The sequence below is a fragment of the Hypanus sabinus genome, chromosome 13, assembly GCF_030144855.1.
Source record: "Hypanus sabinus isolate sHypSab1 chromosome 13, sHypSab1.hap1, whole genome shotgun sequence".
Classification (NCBI taxonomy): domain Eukaryota; kingdom Metazoa; phylum Chordata; class Chondrichthyes; order Myliobatiformes; family Dasyatidae; genus Hypanus; species Hypanus sabinus.
This window is the reverse complement of record NC_082718.1, coordinates 100,104,105-100,126,788: the sequence shown is the minus strand read 5'-3', so window position 1 is coordinate 100,126,788 and position 22,684 is coordinate 100,104,105. Positions and strand designations below refer to the sequence as shown.

The 22,684-nt window shown below is 39.8% G+C and overlaps 1 long non-coding RNA gene across 3 annotated transcripts in view; it reads left to right on the top strand.

Annotated features, from left to right (window-relative positions):
- Window positions 1-3,604: 3,604 nt before the first annotated feature.
- The window catches only part of LOC132404205 (uncharacterized), a 145,995-nt gene continuing 126,915 nt past the window's right edge, over window positions 3,605-22,684 (top strand). For 2 of the 3 annotated variants that reach the window (XR_009515463.1, XR_009515462.1), the window contains exons 1-2: window positions 3,605-4,105; window positions 11,554-11,648. This is a non-coding gene — a long non-coding RNA (uncharacterized LOC132404205). Of the gene's footprint in view, window positions 4,106-11,553; window positions 11,649-14,791; window positions 14,962-22,684 lie in introns of those variants that run through there. The other variant, XR_009515461.1, reaches the window with a different exon arrangement.

The window sequence follows — 22,684 nt, the reverse complement described above, 5'->3', positions numbered from 1 at the left end:
ATTTCAACATTGTAGAGAAGTTTGGATAAGTACATAGATGAGAATGGAATGTGGGGCAATGGTCTAGATGTGGGTCAAGGTGACTGGGCAGAGTAGTATATCAACATGGACTAGATGGGCTGAAGGGATTGTGGTACTCTATTGTTAGAGTGAATTTTGGGTTTAGGTCATTCACACTTAGTAAATGGCTTTCGACCAGCAGTCTTCTGTTTAATGATGCATTTCCTAAAAGTTGTGAACCCAGTTCTTTTGTAACAATGCTGTTCCTAAAAGCTGTGAATACCGTAACACTGGCCCAGACGCTGCAGATGGAAGTGTGAAGTTTACAGGTAGTTTTGAAGACAGCATTATCTGTACTTTGTAATTATGAATTGTCCTCTATGTTAGCACATAAAATACCAAATAAATGTATTGTAGATTTAACTTGCATTCCTAAAGGCTGTGAATATCAGCCCAGATATGAGGGCGTCGGGAGGAATGGATGAAGTCAGAAGATGTGATGTTTTATATGTAGCTTCAAAAGAAAGCATTGTCTATACTTGTAAATATGAATTGTCCTTTGTGTTTAGCAAATAAATATTGAGTCCACATTGGGCTAGCAGACGTTTTCCACCAAAGGGTCTCCGTGTGATGCTTGCTGTACCTTGTTGTGTCAAATAAAGATGCTGCTTTGTACCTACCAGTAACTCTCTCACCCATGATTTCATTCATGCTACAACACTATGACCAGTGCATTCAGATGAAAAGAACTAGAGAAATGTTCTTAATTATAAACCAGTTGATTGCAAGATGAAAGGAAATCAAAGGCTATAATATGCTTCAGAAGTCTGAGATCTTGAGAAAAATACATTTAAAATACTTGGCTAGATTTTCAACTGTCCAGCCAATACCATAGTAGAAATTTCTCGCCTGTGTTTGGATGACCTCTTAAGCAATAAATGTACCATAATGACTGGCTTTTGGAGTGTTCTGCTTACTGTTCACAGTGAGGTTAAATCATTTAGATTCATGTATCTGAGAATGAGATTTTACCAGCGTAATGCTTGTGAAACTCGCTTGCTGTCATTAGTCTTTGGAACTGATAATAACCCTGGGATATCTAGACATGAATATTTTGGGGTGCCACAGTAGGGCAGCAGTTAGAATGATACTGTTACAATTTGGGGCATCAGAGTTTGCAGTTCAATTCCAACAGCATCTATAAGACATTTGTACGTCCTTCCTGGGAATGCATAGGCTTTCACTGGGTGCTCTCCGGTTTCCTCCCACATCCCAAAGATGTAGTTAGTAGGTTAATTGGTCACTAAATTGTCCTGTGATTAGTCTAGGGATAAAGAGATGAGCTGCTGAGCAGTGCAGCTCCTTGAACCAGAAGGGCATGTTCTGCATTGTGTCTCTAAATAAAAAAACAGAAATGGCAAAGTTGCTGTTAGGAGTTCACTCTTTCTCTGCTGCATTGTTTTGCAGTCTTCTCCATTGGACCATAATCATTGGTGCAGAATAATGCCATTTGACCCTTTGAGTCTACTCTGCAATTTCATCATGGCCAATTCATTGTCCCTCTAAACCCTATTATCCTGTGTTCTCATCATAACCTCTGATGGCCTTACTAATCAAGCATCTATAATGAATTCTACATATTCACCCTCATCTCTGTTGTAAAGGGGCATCCTTGTATCTGAGGCTGTGCCCTCTGGTTCTAGACTCCCCCACTATAGGAAACATCTTCTTCATGTCCACTCTATCTAAGACTTCCAAAATTCAATAGGTTTCAAGGAGATCCCTCCACCATTTTTCTGCACTGGAATCAAAGAAAACATTTGAACTGGTGGAAACATAGATATTTATGATTAAGTATATGAGGTATTGACATTAGAGTAGACAGCCAGAGACTTTTACTCAGGGTGGAAATGGCTAACATGAGCAGACATAATTTATTTCTACTAGCCTGCAGGCCACCTTTAGGCAAGGTGTATCATCATGTGATCAGGGTCACATGAAGCCATGGGAACAGGTGGCAGATGGTCGTATGAGCAGCCGGTGCATATCACAAGTCCTGGTTATGCAACCACTGACGCCAAGCAGACGATCTCTGAAGTATATTGATAATGGCTGGGTCATCCATCTGGTAAAACATTGCCTAGAAGAAGGCAACGACAAACCACTTCTGTAGATAGATTTGCCAAGACCAATCATGGTCATGGGACCATGATTGTCCATGTCATACAACATGACACATTATGTTAATGGAGATGATAATGACTAGAAAACAAATGTTCTAGCCATAAAATATTATTTTATATTAAAACCTTCAAATTTGTTGGGTTTTGAAGTACAGATGTATTACATTTTAAATGTTCATGTACCTTCTGTGGCTAGGACAAGGAAATGACAGAGCTGCAAGGGGCTGTAAATGCTGGAATATGGCACCAATTGCAAATTGCCAAATTGCTGAATGAACTCTGTGAAGGCCAAGTGATGACCAATTTTCTGTGTCAAAACCCTCCATCAGAAGGAAACAGGCCAGAATATGAAAGTGACAGGGAGGGGTGAGGAAGAGGCTGGTCGGTGAAACCCAGTTGGGGGTGATAACAGGCAGATAGAGCCGGGTGAGGGAGGGGTGAGGGTTGAAACCGAGGCTGGTAGATGATAGGTAGAAACAAACGTTTACAGGAAGTAGACAGAGGTCGCTAGGTGACAGGTGGATCCAAATAAGAGATGACAGGCAGAAGGAACTGGGTGTGAAGTGTTTGGAATGCTGAACTAATGGGGAAGGAACCCAGATGGTTAGATGTTTGGGTGACAGGCAGATAGATCTTGGTGGAGGAGGGTAATAAGGCTTGGTAAAGAGGGCTGAGGATGATGGTGGGAAGGTCAGCAATGGCAAAGGGACAGAGAATCTGATAGGAGCTGACCGGGGGTGGGAAAGGAACAGGGGGAGTAAATAACCTGAAAATTCAAATTTCAGTGTTCAGTTTTCAAAGAACTGTAATGTAAAGTAGATGATGTTGGTCAGAACACTGACGAAATAATAAAGAATTAAATAGCAATGCCAGTATTTATTGTCCATCTTTAACTGTCTCCTAACTGGGAGGCAATTAGACTCAAATCACGTGGGTGCACCAGGGCCAGACTAAGGATGACTGATTGGGCTGATTCAGAAGACGTTCTTCAATCCTGTTGCTGGGCAGAGTGATTATGTGACAATTCAATATAATTGTCAACGAAAGTACTTATTCCACAGTGGTGTGTGCTCTGCAGGGTTAATAGATTTCTCTGTAGTGAGTTCCCAGCGACATAATCCAGTGGTACAGTGGAAACTTTATCTGAAATCTGAATAATTGTCCAGTCGATCCAACAACTATTTCCTGATACCCTTCTGTAACAATTACGGTTCTTTTATTTTGCAAACCATTCCACAAGACGGTAGCTTGAGCTTCTTTTAGAGTTGGATATTATCAGCTATATAAAAACCACGCTCCATGACTCAAACTTTATGAGGCATTGTAGATATTTTATTGAAATATTTTCCGATGCACAACATTGCGGAGCATATTAGTAAAGTTATGTTTTCGCTAGTAGGAAAACATAAAATGAATGCAAATGAACTTATTTATAAAATCAAAATGATTAAGCAGCTGCTAATTATATGAAAATATTTCGACACAAGTACTTTTTCTTGCCCTAAAATATTTTTCGTAGTGCCATTCTGAATTAACCGGTCAGAATTATTTTTTTTAGGCACGTGCTTTGAGACCGTGTTGTTAGGTTAATAAGTAACAAAGTGTGGATTCAGGGACTGAACTCACTTCAAGTGCTATTAAACTCAATAAACACATTAACAGTTTTCAACACTCCCACTTCCTCACAGAGAGACGAAAAACGTCGTTGCCGCGGCGCTGGCTAAAGCAAAATTAATTAAAAAAAAACTCACATTAAAAGGGCATTTTTTTTCATTTGCGAAGTTGTAAGCTTGTAATTTTTGTTTTAACTATTGCTGTGTGGTTAAGTATTCCCAATTTCGAAGCACGTCTGACGAAAGTATGAATTGAACGTTTCAAGTTTACATTGTTTTTGAAGGCGTCAGCTCCGGAACTTTTCCGAGGTTGGTAATTACCCGTCCGTACGCTTGGATCATTCTCCGCGCAGCGACAAGAATCTAACTCAATCAGGAAATGAGTTGTTTTTCCTGAATGTAATATTTTTGTACGAGATTAATCACCTATGGGCAACTGATAACTTTAAACTTTCACAGAATAAAAAAAATAACAGTAACTCTAAATACATAGGGTGCGAAGTGCGCGGAGAGTCTTAAAATGGATACAAATTCGGCTTGAAATGAAATTTTGAAAGCAAGTCTGTTTAAGATCGCCAAGTTGTGGGTCATCGGCAACTGTGCCATAGATGGGCAAAGAGATAATGGAATTTCCTTCCATTGCTTTGTGCTAGGGATCAGTGTAATATTGTGTATTACAGTTTCTGTTGTCGCATAATCGATAAAATAGTTGATACATTTTCAGTCCGGTCGGTTTAGATATTTGCATATTGTAAATGAATTCTGCACCAATTGTAGAATTACAAAAAAAAATGAGTGCGATTTATTTTAACTGCGATCACGAAATAATAGTACCAATTTTTGAAATGCACTGTATGTTGACAAGGAGATAGGATTATCTTCATGCGAGCGGTTGAGTCTGCAGGAGTACTTGCAGTACTCCGTGTATTAAGATGGAGAACTGCCCGGCTTTAAGAAGACGCTCGAAGAAAACGAAATGAGGCCTTAAAATAAATTGATGTTAAGGTTCCAGCGCGCTAAAAACAAGTAACTCCAAATAGTATGTCATTCGCTTTAAAGACAACTATATCGCTCCGTTACGGCAATATTGTAATCTTACACCAGACTACATAATTAATAGCAAAGTAAGCAGACATAATGCGTATGCTTCGAATTAATCGCTAAAGTCTTAAGCAAAAAGCGCATTTTTTTTGTATTTGTCACTGGATAGATGTATTTTCATTGAAGTTAAATCATGTTATTTTCTCAGAGTTGCGCCACTCCGGCATTGTATTCAGAGTTGCAGATAGACGCTGTGTATGTGTTCTCTAATACCCGGCACTCTAACGCGTTCGTTATTACACATACACGGACTGCCATTGAGTTAATAGAAAAAAATCCAGTTTACTCAAGTAAGTTAATCGGTCGGAAATTATTCTTGCACTTTTCCTCTGCCGGCATGGCGCGAAGCATTAAAGGTCTCCTGATTGCTTTAATATTCCTTTTCCTTTTTAGTTTTAGTGAAGCATTAATGTCAGGCAAGGATGATGTCCCTGGGCTGGGGGTGGAGGAGGGTCGTGGGGTGGTGGTAACCTACTCTCCCTTTGTCCTTTAGAGGGCGCTGTTAGCTCACGCTCCGGGATTGGGCTTTGCCTTCACTTCTCCGAACCAGGCGATAACAAAGGGGGAAATTGCAAAGCAGCCCCACAAATGGCCCGTACTTTCACGATGTAAGTGCGTGTTTGTTCAGATCATCACACAGACACACATCATCATTTGCTGCGTCCGCCCGTACAGGCATTTATTATTGTGACAATAGCGGGGGGAAGGGTTGCGGTGACAACATTATCAATTTGCAGTTATCCAGTTCTCATGAAATAAATAATGCTAAGTAAGGAAAGTTAAGTTTTCAGCAAAAGGGTAAGAAAATTCAAAAGCACAATGTTTAGCGTATATTTTGCACTCGGGCGGATGTTTACAGTCTACATTTCAAGGAATCCGGCCACAGATTATACAATCACAATCAATATGCATTTGTTCACGATCTCACTTCCGAAATCAGCGACGGAGACCACAGGTTTCCCAGATCTGTCATTCTCCGAAAAATCTCAGACTGCCTGCCAATTAGCAGCCGCCTGTTTAAAGTGGAGATGATGGTATAAATATTGCCAGTAAAAACTGGAACGAAGCAGGAAGTATTAAAATGAAATAAGTTTTAGTTCCCCCCGATGTCCTTCTGAAAGCATTCTCAGAAACGAGGGGATGGTTTAGAGAAAGGGCCAACAATGAATTGTTCTTTAAACAATTAAAATAATATTAATAATTTCAGACTACAGGGAGAAAATAATCTTGGGAACAATATTTATCTCTGCCTTATTTATGTACTGTATACAGATAAATAGAGATTTGCGTGGCTCAGCTTGGTGTTTCTGCAATTTTGCTGGCTTAAAATTCATCCACCATTTTAACAATAAATAGAATCTGTTTTATTCTGCAGTAATTATGCAGAGCTCACAATTTACTGGCATGCTCAAAATTCTATTTCCACGGCGATTATTAATAAATAACTATCCCGAGACTTTCTCAAGTTACAGAGTTCGCGTCACTTGTCTGGTTAGAAACAGACGTCCTTTCTCGTGCAAATAGCAAGAAAATCGATGCGTTGCGCTGTTTACATACATAATTTAGCTGAGTAGATACTGTTATTTTATATGGAATTTGTTTAATGGAAATCAATAACCTATATTGGACGGGAGAGTTATGGAATATTCTTGGGTTCAGACTTCACCAAGGTCCTGTGACACCAATATTTCAATGTTACAATTTTTGAAGGAAACAAAACAAAATGCTTAGTTAGTTGCATTGTTTGTGTCCGGCCAGTCCAGTTTAATGCAGCAATAGGATGCAACTTTAATAATAATAAACTTATAACAAATTAATGGGCAAATTGCGACTTCAATTGCTTTAGAACCGGTCCGTTTATTAATTCTTTTTCTACCAGTTACATATGATTTTCTCAAGGAAAAACGGCTAGTTGAAGTTATTTAGTTGTATTTGTGCGTCCCCACTCATTAAGGACTTGCGTTATAATATTTCCTGAATTGTTTCTCCTGCACTGTCGCTTGGTACCCCGAATAACTGCGTTTTCAAGAAAAGCCGATCAGCTTGTACTTTGAAGAAGAAAGCGCAAAGCTGAGCAAAAGTGTTAAATCTATTGAGTGCCTTTTCCGGCAGGTACCGGTAATAATTGTTGAGACAAGTGCAACATAGAACTGATTTTTAAACTGTCGACGAAAGGAATACACAAATAATTTGGTCTAAACAAAATAATAAACACACGTCTGATTAATTAACCAGTTAATTGTTAATTAAGCAGTTAACGAAGCGGGTTTAAAATCATATTCTGCAAAGAGGTAAAGTTAAATGAACTTAGAAGGATTTTACATTTACCTCTTATTATTGTCGGGAGAACAATTTTATTCGAGCGAATGAACTGATGTCGAAGTGTGCAGTTACTTCCAAATAGCCTCGCATTTACTGGCAAGAATGAAGTATCACGCGGGAAACGAAAGTAAAATCTATAAAGGGCGTCCATTCTTTCTGTGAATAGAAATTAAAAATCGGCGAACGATTACCAATAGTGTTATACTTAAGAATTTTCAAAGCTCTGCAGTACTTTGCGCGTGAATGAATTAAGCAGCGCTAAAGAATTTTCGACGACAGAAACGAGGAGCTTGGGGTGGGTATTTTCCCAGTAACCCCACTCCCATCTCCCTAAGTTCTTTTTATATAATTGTTGGACCATCAACTTTAGGCGCAGACTGAAAATAATCAATAAATATTGTCTGGGGTGTTTAATGCTCTGTTGTCTACCCGCGAGGTCCGAAGCTGCAGCAAAACGGCCGGTGAAACTTGATGTGTTTGACGGAAACCGTGCCTAAAGTGGAATTAAACTTCACATTGTGGCACTGGAGTTTCACTGTTGAATCGGTGAGATTTGCACAGCAGATCTTTAAAATTTGGCTGGTTGCTGGCTCTTCAGTCCGGGAAATATATTGATTTAACCGCTCTACTATCAGCAGTTTGTTCGCAGCAAATGTTTATTCATCTAGATTGTAGTATTTTACTTTCAACGGAATACCTCAGAAGCACGCGTCTCTTATTAAACATTAATCCCGCGGTCGGTAGTAAAGCTGTTTACTTATTTAAAGGTTTTTTTTCTGTGAGTTTATGGACTTGCTAGTCAGATCTGGAAGGAATGGTTACGCTGTCCATGCGAACGACTACGTTTAATAAATGCACGCCGGAATTATTGTTATTACGTTTCTCTTTGCCTATCGGCACATTGCCTTAATATTATTATAATATCTGAACTCCCATGGATTCCCGCAAATGAGGACTAATACTGATAGACTTTCAACTTTATTATTACTATTGGTTTATTGTCACAAGGACAGATGCAGTGAAAAGATTTTGTTTTGCGTATCATCCAGACCGATCATGTCATGCAAAAGTACGGGGGGGGGCAGTAAAAATAAAACATAACGCAGAGTAAAAGTGCAACAGTTAAAGAGAAAGTGCATTGCAGGCAGATAAGTGCAAACACAAAAACAATTTACTTGAAGTCGTAAATCTCAGCATTTCTGTGTATAGTTATGACAGGGTCCTTTTAAGTCATTTCAAAAGCGCTCTTAAAAATCTGCCGTGAAATAATTAATAATTCACGTTCAAACCAGGAAAAGTACACAAATCCAAATATTGATTTCGTTTCTGCAAAGACGCTGTAATTAACGTGCACGGCTCGTTCTATTTGGCGCTTCAGTAACACGATTCCTGTAACTCAACGCTTGTCACTGGCCTAGTGCCATTTCAGGTTTTTTCCACATATTTGTTTATTCTGTGGCGGCACCGACACGTCCACTCAATGGCAGGGCCGGCAGGTCAGAGAGGAGCAACCCTGGTCCCGTTGCTAGCAGCGCGCCCGTTTACAGAGATGCAGCTAGACCTTGGGTGACTGCGGGTCGGCGAGAGCAGCGCCGAGCACTGAGACCCTGGAGCTCCCGAAACCCCCGAGTGTGGATGACGCCGAGACAGGAACTCTGCGGGGTGGTGCTGCGGAGCTGCACTTTGTTCGGCTCATCTCGGGGATAAATTGCAAATATTTACCGACTTAAAGTGACATAATGCTCAGCCTGCGGCCAGCGGCTGTATAATCAGTCTATGCCGGCTCATAATTCATCACGCACACTCCGGGGGTAGAGGGGAAAGGTTGTCCGAAGGCTAAAAAAAAGGCCCCAGCATCACTTCTTTAAAACTGGTTTGAAAGCCGTATTAGCATAGTGGAAGTTCAATGAAAAAAATACTTTAAGATGCATGTATTCATTATAAAAAAAAAGCTTGTCGCGACATTAATACTAATATATAATATATCAGACTGGATTCCGAGACCAGGGCTGAAAGTTGCATGGTATAAGGTCTTTAACGCTCACCCTCCGCCAGAAGTCAAATGCTTTATGTGACTTTTGCTGAGCGCTTCAGCACACGCGGGCTGCTGGGATCAAATCAACTCAACGGCTGAAACTTCGAAGGATGGAGGAAAGGACAGAGGGTGGGAGAGGGGGAAGACAGAGAGATTGGGAGTGATTATCGGCGGAACACATCGCAAAGTCAATGGAATTGTTATATTTAGGAAAATCAATATCATTTTTTGTGGAGTTAAACTTTGTGGGTGGGAACATTAAGGAGAGTTCAGAGTAAATCGTAGTAAATAGCAAAGTACTTGTGTGTCACCATTCACAGTGGAACAAAGAAATACAATATAATCAATTCTTTAAAAAGCTACGCACAGACTGGCAAACACCCAATGTCCAAGACAAACTGCGCAAATGCAATAGATAGATAGACAAATTTCTAGTGAATACTGAGAATATGAGTCTTTGAAAGTTGGTTCATAGTTCAGTGTTGAGGTAAGTCATCGATAGTGTAGAGCTTAGCATAATGCTTTATAGTACAGGAGACCTGGGTTCAATTCCCACTGCTGCCTGTAGGGTGTTTGTATGTGTTCTCCCTGTGACTGCATGTGTTTCCTCTGGGTTTCCTCAAATTATACTGTGATCAGGCTTGGATTATGTCGGGAGGGTGCAGCTCGAGGGACTGGAAAGGCCTATTCTACACAGTGTCGCCATAAATGAAGTAAAGGTCATCCACGCAGGTGCAGGAGCCAGACCTTTGAAAGGTAGCAACTGTCCCTGAACCTGGTGGTGAGGGTCCTAAGGCTCCTGTGCCTCCTTCCTGATGGCAGCAGCAAGGAAGAGAGCATGTCATTTTTTTTGCCAGGTGCAGTGAATGAGTCTTAGCCACCCCAACAAATAGCTTGTTTAAAACCTGTACTAATTTACCTGATCTCCCCCCCCCTTGCACGCCCACCTTATCATGCCCTTCTTTATTTAAATCAGTTCCCGCACTTTCTTTCGTAGAGCTGCATTTTGTTGCGGCTAAGATTATAATAAGATAACCTCTCGATCCCTTTCTCACTCATTCTGTCCTTTGTGAGGATTCTTAATCCTCTTATTTTGCAGTCAGCGTTGGAAGAAAAATAGCACATACAATAATTTTGGATGCTGTAATAATTATTCAGAAGGATCAGGAGCATCTTCACACTCCAATATAATTTTCAATTCGGCACCTTCCGCAGAGCAAATCAGCAATGTAAAAGAGCTGTGTAAACATAGACAACAAAGGTTGAGACATACAGGTGATATAGGAATGAAAACTGACATGACAAAGAAAATCGAAGAAAAAAGTCTTTGCTTAAAAGCCATGTTTTATCATTGAATGGAGTGAGTGAGTCTTACTGAGGCCCAGTGACATTCTTGAATCATAATGATGACTACATTAAAAATGATTACAGATGATACTGGTTACTGTGCTTATGCACACAGAGGCCACTTTATTTGATACACCTGTACACCGGCTTGTTGATGTCAATATCTAGTCAACCCGTCATGTAGCAGCAACTCACAGCACAACAGCATGCAGACATGGTCAAGAGGTTTAGTTGTTCAGAGACTGCTGATCCGCTGGGATTTTCATGCACAATCGTCTCTAGACTTTACAGAGAATGGTCTGAGAAACAAAAAAAAATCATATGAGCGGCTGTTCTGTGGGCAAAAATACCTTGGCAATGAGAGAGATCAGAGGACAATTGCCAGACTGGTACAATCTGACATGAAGGTGACAGTAAATTTAATTACCATGCGGGACAAAAGTGACGTGCAGAAGAGCATCTCTGAACACACGATACGTCAACACTTGAAGTGGATGGACTACAACAGCAGAAGACCATAAACATACACTCAGTGGCCACTTTAGGTATTAGCTACAGGAGGTACCACATCAAACAGACATTGATTGTATTGGGGAGTTAAATACTCAGTCATCTTTCACCCAACATCATGTCTTAGATTTTATGGCCGGAATAGTGTGCAAGATGTTGAAATTCATGTCAAATCACTTTGAGTGGTGATTTTGTCACTGAGATTGCCTTGTTGCACCAAGTGGAGTGAGAGCACTTCAATGACTATCTTCAAGATTTCTGTTTTTTAATGCACTTACGCAGATCTTAGAAGCCGCTGGCTTCTTCGTAATGAAGGCTCATTTGCTGCAAGTTATCACCATTTGTCAAATCTTGCTGCTGGGAATATAAACGTTGTATTCTCAATTGACACAAAAAAGTTGGTGCTTTAACTCAAAGTTGTGTTTTTGTTTTGATTTTGCAGATCGAAGACATGATGTGCAAGATAATCTGAGAACTCAGGTGTAAGAAAATCCAGTGATTGCAGAGAGAAAATTGTGATCAAGGGGCTAGATGCAGGTAAAAATTATTCAAATTGACCAAGTGCTGAAACACTGTATTTCTTTGAACCAATTTTGTTTTTTTTTACTTGTTTCATAGCATATTCCATTTTTTTATTAGTATGTTGATTAGATATACTTTCATGTTAACAGACCTGGGGCTATTGATGGCATCAGTGTCTGCAAACATGAATGAATGTCACTGCTTGAAATATAGAAACCTGGGAGGGGTCATCTGTCAGCAAGGTCTCATAGGTCCCTGGGATACTGAAAACATGACCATTTTGAAAGCATTATAAAAGATGCATAAATAATGAACAGTTTTATGAGTAAAGCAGTCTCCTGTCCAAACGCCACCTGGATTAATACTTAAATAGATGCAATGATCTTTTTTCCTTTGTCAACAGGAAATGAGCTTATGGATCTGTGGCAGGAAAAGGGTTAAAATTGACCATATATTGAGCTGTAATATTCAGCACTTTATATTTTTATCACGTTTGAATGAATGGAGTGAAATAAACACCAAGCTGTTAAATTTCTAACAGTATCCATCTGGATAGGAAATGTAATTTCCACGGCAGTTTTTAGTTCAGTTGTTTTATAGTTTTATAATAAAATTATAATGGAACTAAGTACAGTATACACAGAATCTGGCTTCTCTCCTAAAACAACCCACTGAGCTATTGAAGATGGAGCTATATCAGTTGCTGGGGTTTATAACACCCATTGGTGTAAAATCTGCAAACAGTAGTCAGTTTTTCATCCACGTTTGCATTTAACATTTCTCTGTAGCCATATATATTCTTTAAAAATGTTAGTTGATTATCTCTGGTGGATAATGCAAAAGGCGTGTTTAAACAAACATGATACTGGGAAAGGATGCCTACAAATAATTAATGGGAATATAAGGCAGTACACTCAGCCTCCTCACACCCAGACCAAGAAGAAGTAAACAGAGTTGGTCGATCCAGCTGGGAGACGTACAAATGAGCTTGTTGGGTGAAGGCGGAATCCACGGCTGCATCAATACCGATGGTTGCACCTCACCGTCTAGACTCATAGCTATAGAATGAGGGAAGGAACTAAGAGCTTTTGGTGATTTGGAAGCCATAACTCCATTAAGATTCAACATCTTTATGAGATGGTGTGGGGGAGGTGCAGCAAAGTCATAGAATCCTGGGGAAATGAATGTTTACATTATGATACAGACATAAACTTCAGATTATGTTTAAATCCTGATGAACTTTCCATCTGCAACTACATTCCTAACAGCGTTTCCTTGCGAACTCTGTTTAGTTTGATGGCATTTTGTTTGGTAGCTTACTTGGAGTTTAGAAGATTCAAGATGACCTTTGTGAAAGATACACTCTGTGGCCAATTTATGAGGTACCTCCTGTATCAAATAAAAAGGCCGCTGATTGTAACTGTACGTTCATTATCTTCTGCTGTTGTAGCCCATCCACTTCAAGGTTCGACTTGCTGTGAATTCAGAGATGCTCTTCTGTACACCACTGTGTGGTTATTTAAAGGTTTCAAAAGTTTCAAAGGCACATTCACTGTCAGAGAAATGTATACAATACACATCCTGAAATGCTTTTTCTTTGCAACCATCCATGAAAAACACAGGAGTGCCCCCAAAGACTGATTGACAGTTAAATGTTAGACCCCCAAAGACCTCTCTGCTCCCCTCCCTCCCGCGTGTAAGCAATGATCCTCCCTCCCCCCACCAGCAAAAAAAGCATCGTCACCCACCACAGAGCACTCAAGCGTGAGCAAAGCAACAGCAAAGACACAGACTTGCAGTACTCTGAAGTCTACTTATGCACCTGGTACTTGACATACCCCAGGCTCTCTCCCTCCCCCTAATAAGGGAGAAAGAGGTGTCTCTGTTTCACAGCGAGAGGGGAGACATAGCAAACAACTTGCTGGTTTATGATGTTAGAAGTCCATTATGTTGCTTTTTCCAAGCTCTGTGCCCAAAAATCTCGGGTCTCCGGGCACACAACCTTAGATCTTCTGACTCCCATGACACACCGATCTCCTGTCCGGACACCGACCTCTGATCCCCCCCCGCTGTCTCCAGAGCCATGAAATCTCAGACCTCCGAAGGCGAGTGAAGCTCTTAGGCTGTGCCCTTGGCGTGCCGAGTGACGGCCAGTCGTGAAACCCCGAGAGCGGCTCCCATTCCCGCAAAGAACCGTAGACAGCATGTAACTCCAGGTCAGGGTCAAAAGAACCCTTCAAAAGAAAAATAGAGATATTAAAGATGGAAATAGAGCTGTTTCTGAAGATGCAAGTGAAGGAGTGACCATTAGGCACTATTGATTCTCCTAAGGTTATTTGAGTTATTGTTGCCTGGTCTGGCTATTCTCCTCTGACCTCTCATCATTAACGAGGCATTTTTGCTCATAGAACTGCTGCTCACTTGATTTTTTTTTTTGTTTTTCACCCCATTCCCTGTAAACGCTAGAGACTGCTTTCTGTGAAAATGTCAGACCACCCTGCCTGGCACCAACAAGCATTCCACAGTCAAAGTCACACAGATCGCATTTCTTCCACCTTCTGATATGTGGGCTGAAGAGCAACTGAACCATTTGACCATGTCTGAATACACATATGGATTGAGTTGCTGCCACATGATTGGCTGATTAGATATTTGCATTAACGAGCAGGTGTACAGGAGAACCTAATAAAGTGGCCACTGAGTGTATATGACACTGACACAGCTTGACACTTATTGCGAGGATGGTTTCACTCACAAAATGAATGAAACATTGAGACAAGCGCTGGAATCACCAAAGCACAGATGGATACCTGCCCTAATGAGGGAAAATGGCATTAGTGTAGGTAGGCACAACAGACAGTACAATGGGCTGAAGGGTCTGCTTTTGTGCTAGGTAACTTTCCATGATAAGGAAGTGTAGTACTCCACAGAGTGTGCTTAAATACGTCCACACTAGACCGGATAATTTTGAAAATGCCGGTTTCTCGTAAAAACGATAGGCATCCACACCAGGCATTTTTAAAACTATCTCTGTCCACATTAAAATGGATATTTCGGCAAATATCCTCCTATGGCACATGTGCAAGACACATCTACCGAAAACAAGTGACATGTTTGGTGTCGAATCTCGCTGTGAAAGACGGTGTGCGTTTGTGTAGTTACAGACTAGAAAATCTTAAACAATGGACAGCTGTTGGCTCTCGCACAGGAGGAAAGTAAAAAAAAACAAATACTGGAGCGTTTGGAGGCAACCAACTGGGAGTTCATGGACAGATTGACCTGGCTGATGACGAACATTGAAAAACTGAGGAATTCTGTTGCATTAATAAAGCCCCTTGTTAAATGTATGAAACATGTCTGTATCAGTATTATCTTGTATTTCCATACAATGTTACATTAGGCTGTTACACATCTATTGACAATGAAGTACTTGCATAAATAGATAAACCACCTTCATACATGCAAGGACAGAAAACAGGGCAAAGTGAGTATACTTACTTATTCAGTCAGTTATGGGCCAAAATATTTGGTGACTACATTTCTAACTCTTCTGGCTTCAGTCTCATTGCCGTCTGTTCTGAAATTGTTAGGTTGTGTTCAAGAAAACAATGAAATGGCGCGCTGCAGTCATCTTCTGTTCCGGCACGTCATGACAGCGTTTTTAGATTTCTTCGGTTACCCCATCCACACTGCTCTGGCCAATCCAGCGTTTTCAAAATTACACACCCTGGAGAGCGTTTCAGAAAATCTCTGGTTTCAGGGGACGAAAACACCGTTTTAGTGTGGACAGAGGGTAAAAATGAAGAGAAAAAGGCTTCGGTTATGGATTTATCCAGTGTAGTGTGGACATAACCTGAGTCTTCACACTCTCAGAATAAAAGCTGAGATAAGGAAGAATTTATTCTTTCTAACGGTCATTATCTTTGGAATTCCCAACCCCAAGTTACTGTGGATGATGTTTTGCTAAATATGTTCGAGGCTGAGAAAGAAAGATTTCTCGACTGTAACAAAATCAGAATTATGGGGATTGGGCAAGAAAATAGAGTTGGGGGTAAAGATCAGAACAGCCATGACCATTTCTGAATGTCAGAGAGGGCTGGAGAGTTTGTATGGTCTGCCCCTCAGCTGGTCATATTTTAAATTGCTTTGTAGCATTCCCCTGAAGTGTCTTGGGACATTTTAAAAACATGAAATTTTGCCAAGAAAATTCTCCATAGTTGTGTTATTAAAAGGCATTATTAAAAGTACAGAGGTATACGGTATGAGATTGTGAGAGGCACGGACAGGATGAAAGCACATTGTCTCCCTCAAAAGAGGGAGAGGTGCTGAAATTAGAGGGCACAGGTTTAAGATCAAAGGAAAGACATTTAAAAGGATGGCTTCTCCATGCAAGGGACATGGTGTATTTGGAATGGGCTGCCAAAAATAGCGGTCGGGGTGGGCACGTTAGCAACATTTAAAAGCCACCCAGATAGGTACACGGAGAGGAGAAGTCAAAGTCGAGTTTATTTTCATGTACACAAATACATGTATGCCCAGTTACAATGAAAATCTTACTTGCAACAGCATACAAGGCTTAGAGCTCTGTGGGCCAGACGCAGGCAGCTGGGACTAGCACACTGGGCAACACTGCCGACATTTACAATTCAGGCCAAATGTCTGTAAGACTCTTTGACAGTATTTATATGTAGACCATTTATAGTGGGGATAAAGTATGGGTTAAAAAACAATAGATTCAACAAGTAAAATTCGCTGCATTTCTCAGGTACTTTTGCCTTCCTCAAGACATAGACTTTTTCACTGATCAGTATGCACTGTGTTTAAATAAAGACAACTTTGGGCATCTAAGCTTGAGAACATCACAAGACCAAAACACAACCACAGAGTTCAAGTCTTTATACAAGCTGGCTGTTATTGTGAACAATAATATTTCAAATTAATTTAATTGTTATTCATGATTCACAATTTCTGTGACTGATTTCCATTGTGACTCCCGATGATAAAAGGACACCATTCTTGAGGTAAGTAATAACAATGTAAAACGCACAGTTCTGTGCAAAAGGCTTAGCTGCATATATAGCTAGGGTGCCCAAGACTTTTGCACAGTGTCGTATTTGTCAACGTGGAGCAGAGAGCGAGTTTGTAAATCTGGATGGAGCAAAGGATGTTGAGAATGGCGAGGGTGGAGCGCCATGGGAGGGGTGGGGACAGGTGGCAGAGAAAGAATGCTGGGGCATGAGGTGGCAAGAGTGGAGACACACTCAGCCCTGAGACACCAGGCAAGGACATTCGATTCCGAACAATTGGTTTATTGTTCATTACAGAAAATCTCTCTGCTCCATCCCCTCTCCCTTTCCCTTTTCCCAACCATGATTCCCCTCTCCCTGCCCCCTTCCCACTCTCAGCCCACAATAGAGACCCATATCAGAATCAGGTTTATCATCACTCACATATGTCATAAAGTTTGTTCTTTTTGTGGCAGCAGTACATTGCAATATATAAAATGACTACAGTACTGTATACGTAAACTCTTACAGAGGTTATATTTAATTGATTCCGTTATTTTATAGATAGCTGTATCTTTATAAATTGTACCGTTATGGTGCCCTGTCAGAATTTAATAGTAAAATTAATTAACAGGAAGTTGCATTAATGGGCATTTAGCAAAATCAGATGCATTTTATAAAATAATTTGTGAACATGCCACTCAATACCTTTGAAGATTTTTAGCCTATATATCAATATGCATTCCTATTCTGACTTCATTCTTTGGTAGATGAAAATTGAAACATGGAGTTATTTTCCAGGAAATCGCTATCCTTGGTGAGCGCTATTCATGCAAACCAATCCTAGGTACCAACAGTTAAGCAACGGAAAGGAAAAGAGCTCAAAGGATGTTTCTAATTAACAACCATTTAGATTGCATAACAATAATGCTTATAAGTATCATAAATTGGGAACTCCCAATCATTCTCATGTTAAAACAACAAAAGAAACTAAACATACTCTTTTCATTTTTAGAGAAAAGCATATTGGCAGGGATAAATTAATGAAAATGAGGGATCCTTAATCCAATTCATAGAGTTATTATTGTGCGAACCCGATGCTACTGGATGAGCTGGTATTTTAAGTAACATCCCCAAAAGTGGAATGTCAAAAGAATAAAGCTCAGATTTGTTAACAAAAAATGGTTCTTCATCAAGTAACAAATTGCCATCCAATAGGGTTACTCCTTAAGGTGTTCAGAATGTGTTTCTGGTGTTTTATTTTTTGAAGTTTCTGTTGTTATCTGTTTAAGGTATTGAGAGAATATTTTGAAGGAAAAACAGAGTGAGATTAACATGATAATGCTGAGTTAATTTAAGCTTCAAGTAACTGCTCTGAAAGGCTCAGAAGTGGAAGCCGAGGTCGGATTTGCCAATGAAATATCAACTATTCTTGTTGAGTGAGCTTTAACAGAGCTGAACAGGGACTAGACAAACAGATCCTGACCTGAAAATGAACAGAGAAGCCTAACTTAGTGTACAGTTTTTCATAGGGTTGTAATCAGTTGTGAAATGAACTTCCCCAGTGAATATTATTGAGCCAAGACATAGACCACTCCTGAAGAAGAGCCCTACTTCAAGCTTCGAAAAGGTTAGCTAATTACTTGTGTCACATAACTAGCATACACGTATGGTTTTGAATTTTTAAAATATTTAAAATAATCTTTTTATGAGAATTGGGCTTTTAACACGTGACATTATCCAGAAAAATTTGGCTGGGAGATTAAAATATGGGATTCTCTAGTACAGTACTACTGATAAAAGAGATAATGAATAAGTAATAGTTTCACATTTTTCACAGGTTTGCATCAATTGGGTAAATATTTTTGCATTATTCATATTCATATTTAGCCCCCTCTCTCATCTCCCATTGCTCCCATCAGCACAAGGCTGTGTGCTTAGCCCCCTGCTCTACTCGCTTTACACTATGACTGTGTACCTAAGCCCAGCCCCAACGCCATATTCAAGTTTGCTAATGACACCACTGTCGCAGGCCGAATCAAAGGTGGTTATGAATCAGTACATAGCAGAGAGATTGAAAATCTGACTGAGTGGTGCCATAACAACAATCTCTTACTCAATGTCAGCAAGTCCAAGGAGCTGATTGCTGATCATTGACTTCAGGAGGAAGAAACCAGAGGTTCATGAGCCATTCTTCATTGAGAGATTAGAGATGGAGAGGATCCACAACTTTAAATTCAACGCTATTATTATTTCAGAAGACCTATCCTGGGCCCAACATTAAGAGTAATTACAAAGGAAGAATGGCAGTGCCTCTAGGAGTTTGTGAAAATCTGGCATGACATCTAAAACCTTGACAAACTTCTATAGATGTATAGTGATATTGACTAGCTACATCACAGCCTGGTATGAAAACGCCAATTCCCTTGAACAGGGTATCCTAAAGAAAGTAATGGATAGGGTCCAGGCCATCACGGCTAAAGCTCTCCCTACCATTGAATACATCTGCGCCAAATGTTGTCGCAGGAGAGCAGCATTCATCTTCCAGGACCTCCACCACCCAGGACAAGCTGTCTTCTCACTGCTGACATCAGGAAGAAGGTATGTGAGCCTTAGGATTCACACCTCCAGTTTCAGGGACAGTTATTACCCCTCAAACATCAGGCTCCCGAAATAATGGGGATAACTTCACACATCTTCACTTGCACCATCATTGAAATGTTACCACAACCTATTGACTCACTTGCAAGGACTCTTTGTCACAAGTTCTCAATACTTATAGCTTATTTATTTATTTTTATCTCCTTCTGAGAAAGAAAAGCTTCAAGTTCAGAGAAATTATATAAAGGAGTACACACTTTTCTTTGATACAATAAATTGAGGGAAGAACCTGGTGTCTGACAGTACATTTGACCTGCTGGATTTTACTTCCATATCCCAGAGTTTTCACCATTTTACCCCAGCTGGAGACTATTCCCGATATTCACCCTTCAAAGAACTGAAATAAAGCCAGTGGCAATCAAGCACGTCAGCGATTCAAGCATTGGATTCAGCAGCGACATTCTGTGAAATTTTGTTTGAGCAATAAACTACCCTCCTAGTAGCCATCAGCTCTAAACACCTCAGTATAAGAAAGGTGCAATAAGCACTGCTGAAATCAGATATGGTATGAGTCAGTGTTGAGGGATTGCAGAGTGTCGAAGAAGACTGTGATCTGCCATAAAGCCATATTATGCTGCACTATCCAATATTACTTTGTGGCCTTTTGATAACCAGGCAATGTTTGTGGTTGTCTTGATTCATTCACTGTTCTTGACCTATTGAGGAATGAAATGACTTAACAAATGTAAGTTGAAATTAAATATAAAATATTAATAGCTGTCAGTACATGAGGAATGACTCAGAAATAATATCTTTATGAGCTTCTCCCGGGGGGGGGGGGAGGGGTTCCTTCAACTATGCTGAACTTCAGCCATCTTTTGTTATCACTTTCAGCCAAATCCAATGTGTCACTTTTATCAGAATCGTAAAACACTTTGAAAGCACAAAAAAAGTGCCTGAATATTATTGTGGAGAAATATGTGACGTTTTTCATTAAAACCTAGCACAGGAACAAAAATTTACAAATCTAATTTCTGCAAAGTGCTACAGCCCCACATATCGTCATGGCAATATCAACAATCACATTGCAGCTGTAACATTTACCGCAAATTCAAGCAAGAAACACCACTATGCTAATCTAGTGCTAATTTTCTGGTTGATAATGGCATGCTGAGTGGGCCTTGTTTTCAACCATATTACAAGTCCATCACCAGGTTGAAATAGACTCTGATAATTAATCAAAAATATTATACCTAAGTATATGGGAACTCAAGGCCTATTATGTGAGGTAATTCTGACTTCCTCTTATGATATCATGAATGATGCATAAATTTCCCCTCAGAAAATAAAAAATTGAGTTGTTGGAATCAAGCTGTTGATCCAAACACAATGGTAATGAAGCACAAGCACGATAAATGAAGGGCGCATTTACCTTCATTTATCTACCCCAAATTCTACAAAACCTGTCCAAAAAAAAAACTACAGAAATCTTGTCTGTTTTATGGAGCTAATTGTTCTTTCTATGATGCTCATTCATTATGAGATTTGTTAATTTATGTTAGTGTGGATATGGGAATGAACTCCTGCAAATGCCTAGATATACAGATCCTTGTTATGTTGGTCTCCCCTATTGTGCCACTGTCATATTCAGGAGGAGCAGATGCTTTGAATATGAGTTTACAATATGTTGTCACAGAATGACAGGTGGGGTAGACTGGTGGCCACAGTTGCTCACCTATATGCAACTCCTTGGGCTGGTAAGCTGTATGGTTTGGAGTAGATGTTTCCATCCAGTTGCATTTTTTATGGTGAGCCTATTTCCAGCAGTTGGCAGAATGAACATTTTGGGCTGATGGCATCAAGTCTTCCACACCGAGTGGTCGTGGTTAAAACTGGGGACATGCTTTTTTGGGTTCAGACAAAGCAGAGCTGTTCTATGTAAGACACAGCAAAAGGGAGATGCCAAGTTTCTGCAGTGATCTGTGTTTTCCAATGGTTAATTTATTTGTAAACTTTTTGTGCCAGGTGTTCCTATAGCTCTGCAGCGTAAGTCTTTTAAGGCCATGAATGTATTCTGTTCAAAATGCAAAATTGAATAACTTGCAAATGTGTCAGCTGGCTTTCACGACTGATGCCTTAGATGGAATTGCCCCGTCAATGACCCTTAATGTAATTGAAGGGAAAATAATTGTTAGAATTGACATGTTATCTGCAACTGAAATCAAAACTCAACTGTTCTTCAAGTCCAGCTAAGTGTGTAAATATTTCTTAAAATGGAGAATTCACTGGTTTTATACTTTATTTTCTCATTCAACTCTGAAAGTAAAATTTAGTTCTTACAAATAATAGAGGTTAAAATTAAACAATCAATCGATATCAGTTTAGTGTCGTGATACACCCTTCCCCAGCAGAAATAATGCAGGCAATCATTTCACCATAAAATGCAACTGCATGGAACCATCTACTCTGAACTGTAGAGGTTTGTCTGCCTAGATCACATGACCTTGCAGAGAAATTGCTATTGCATGAAAACATCCAAGTATCTTTTCAACAAATGTCTTGTAGACTCCTTTATATCTTTCATTACAAAATACAAAAAAAAGATAATTCAATGTCTTCTTTATATTTTTGAAGGAAAACATTTTATCTGGAATCACAGCACAATTTTATCCTCTAAGGATCAAATGTTCTATATCTGAGCTATGTATGTGAGTGTTCATTGAACGTAGATAAAGAAGAGAAAAAAAAAACACTATGATGCCCGAAAGACAGATTATCACCACAATGAAATGCTTATTAAAAGGCTAACTGTGTAGAATGCAAGTTATCTAAAATGTTAGGCTAACTTTTTTCTCCGCACTTACCTCAGGCTAGTTGGTACAGAGTTGTGCACCTGATGTGGGTATGTGGTTACCGGAAGCAACCAGTTGCAACAATTATTTTTCGATGCAACATGTTCCACCTGTAGCCCTTTCCTTTAACTTAAAATTATTCTCAACGTTCCTGTGTGACCATAGTTGAAGGCAGCCTTTCTTTTAAATGACTGGGCTGGTGATTTGTAGTATTACATTTCCATAATTTGTCATATTTTGCACCTCTGATCCATTTGTTTATACATCAACTGACTTCCATTGTCAGTTTAATATAAGATGGGCAAAGTTATAATGAGAAAGTAACTTTGTCTGATTTATGAAGGCAGAATTGTCTTCGGCATGCTTTAGAAGTATGCATTTTCTCTATTAATACTAGCCACAAGGTCATTATTGCAGACAGACAGTCTTTACACAGTATAAATATTTATCTAAAAATGACCCAGCATAGATATGTCCTCTTTAGTTGATTTCAGCCGCCTTTCCTTCAGTATCTTGGTGGTCCAGTTTCCTCCCACCATCCTTTAACCAACTCCCCCCACCCCCTCAGCATTTTATTTCTCCAAAGATCTTT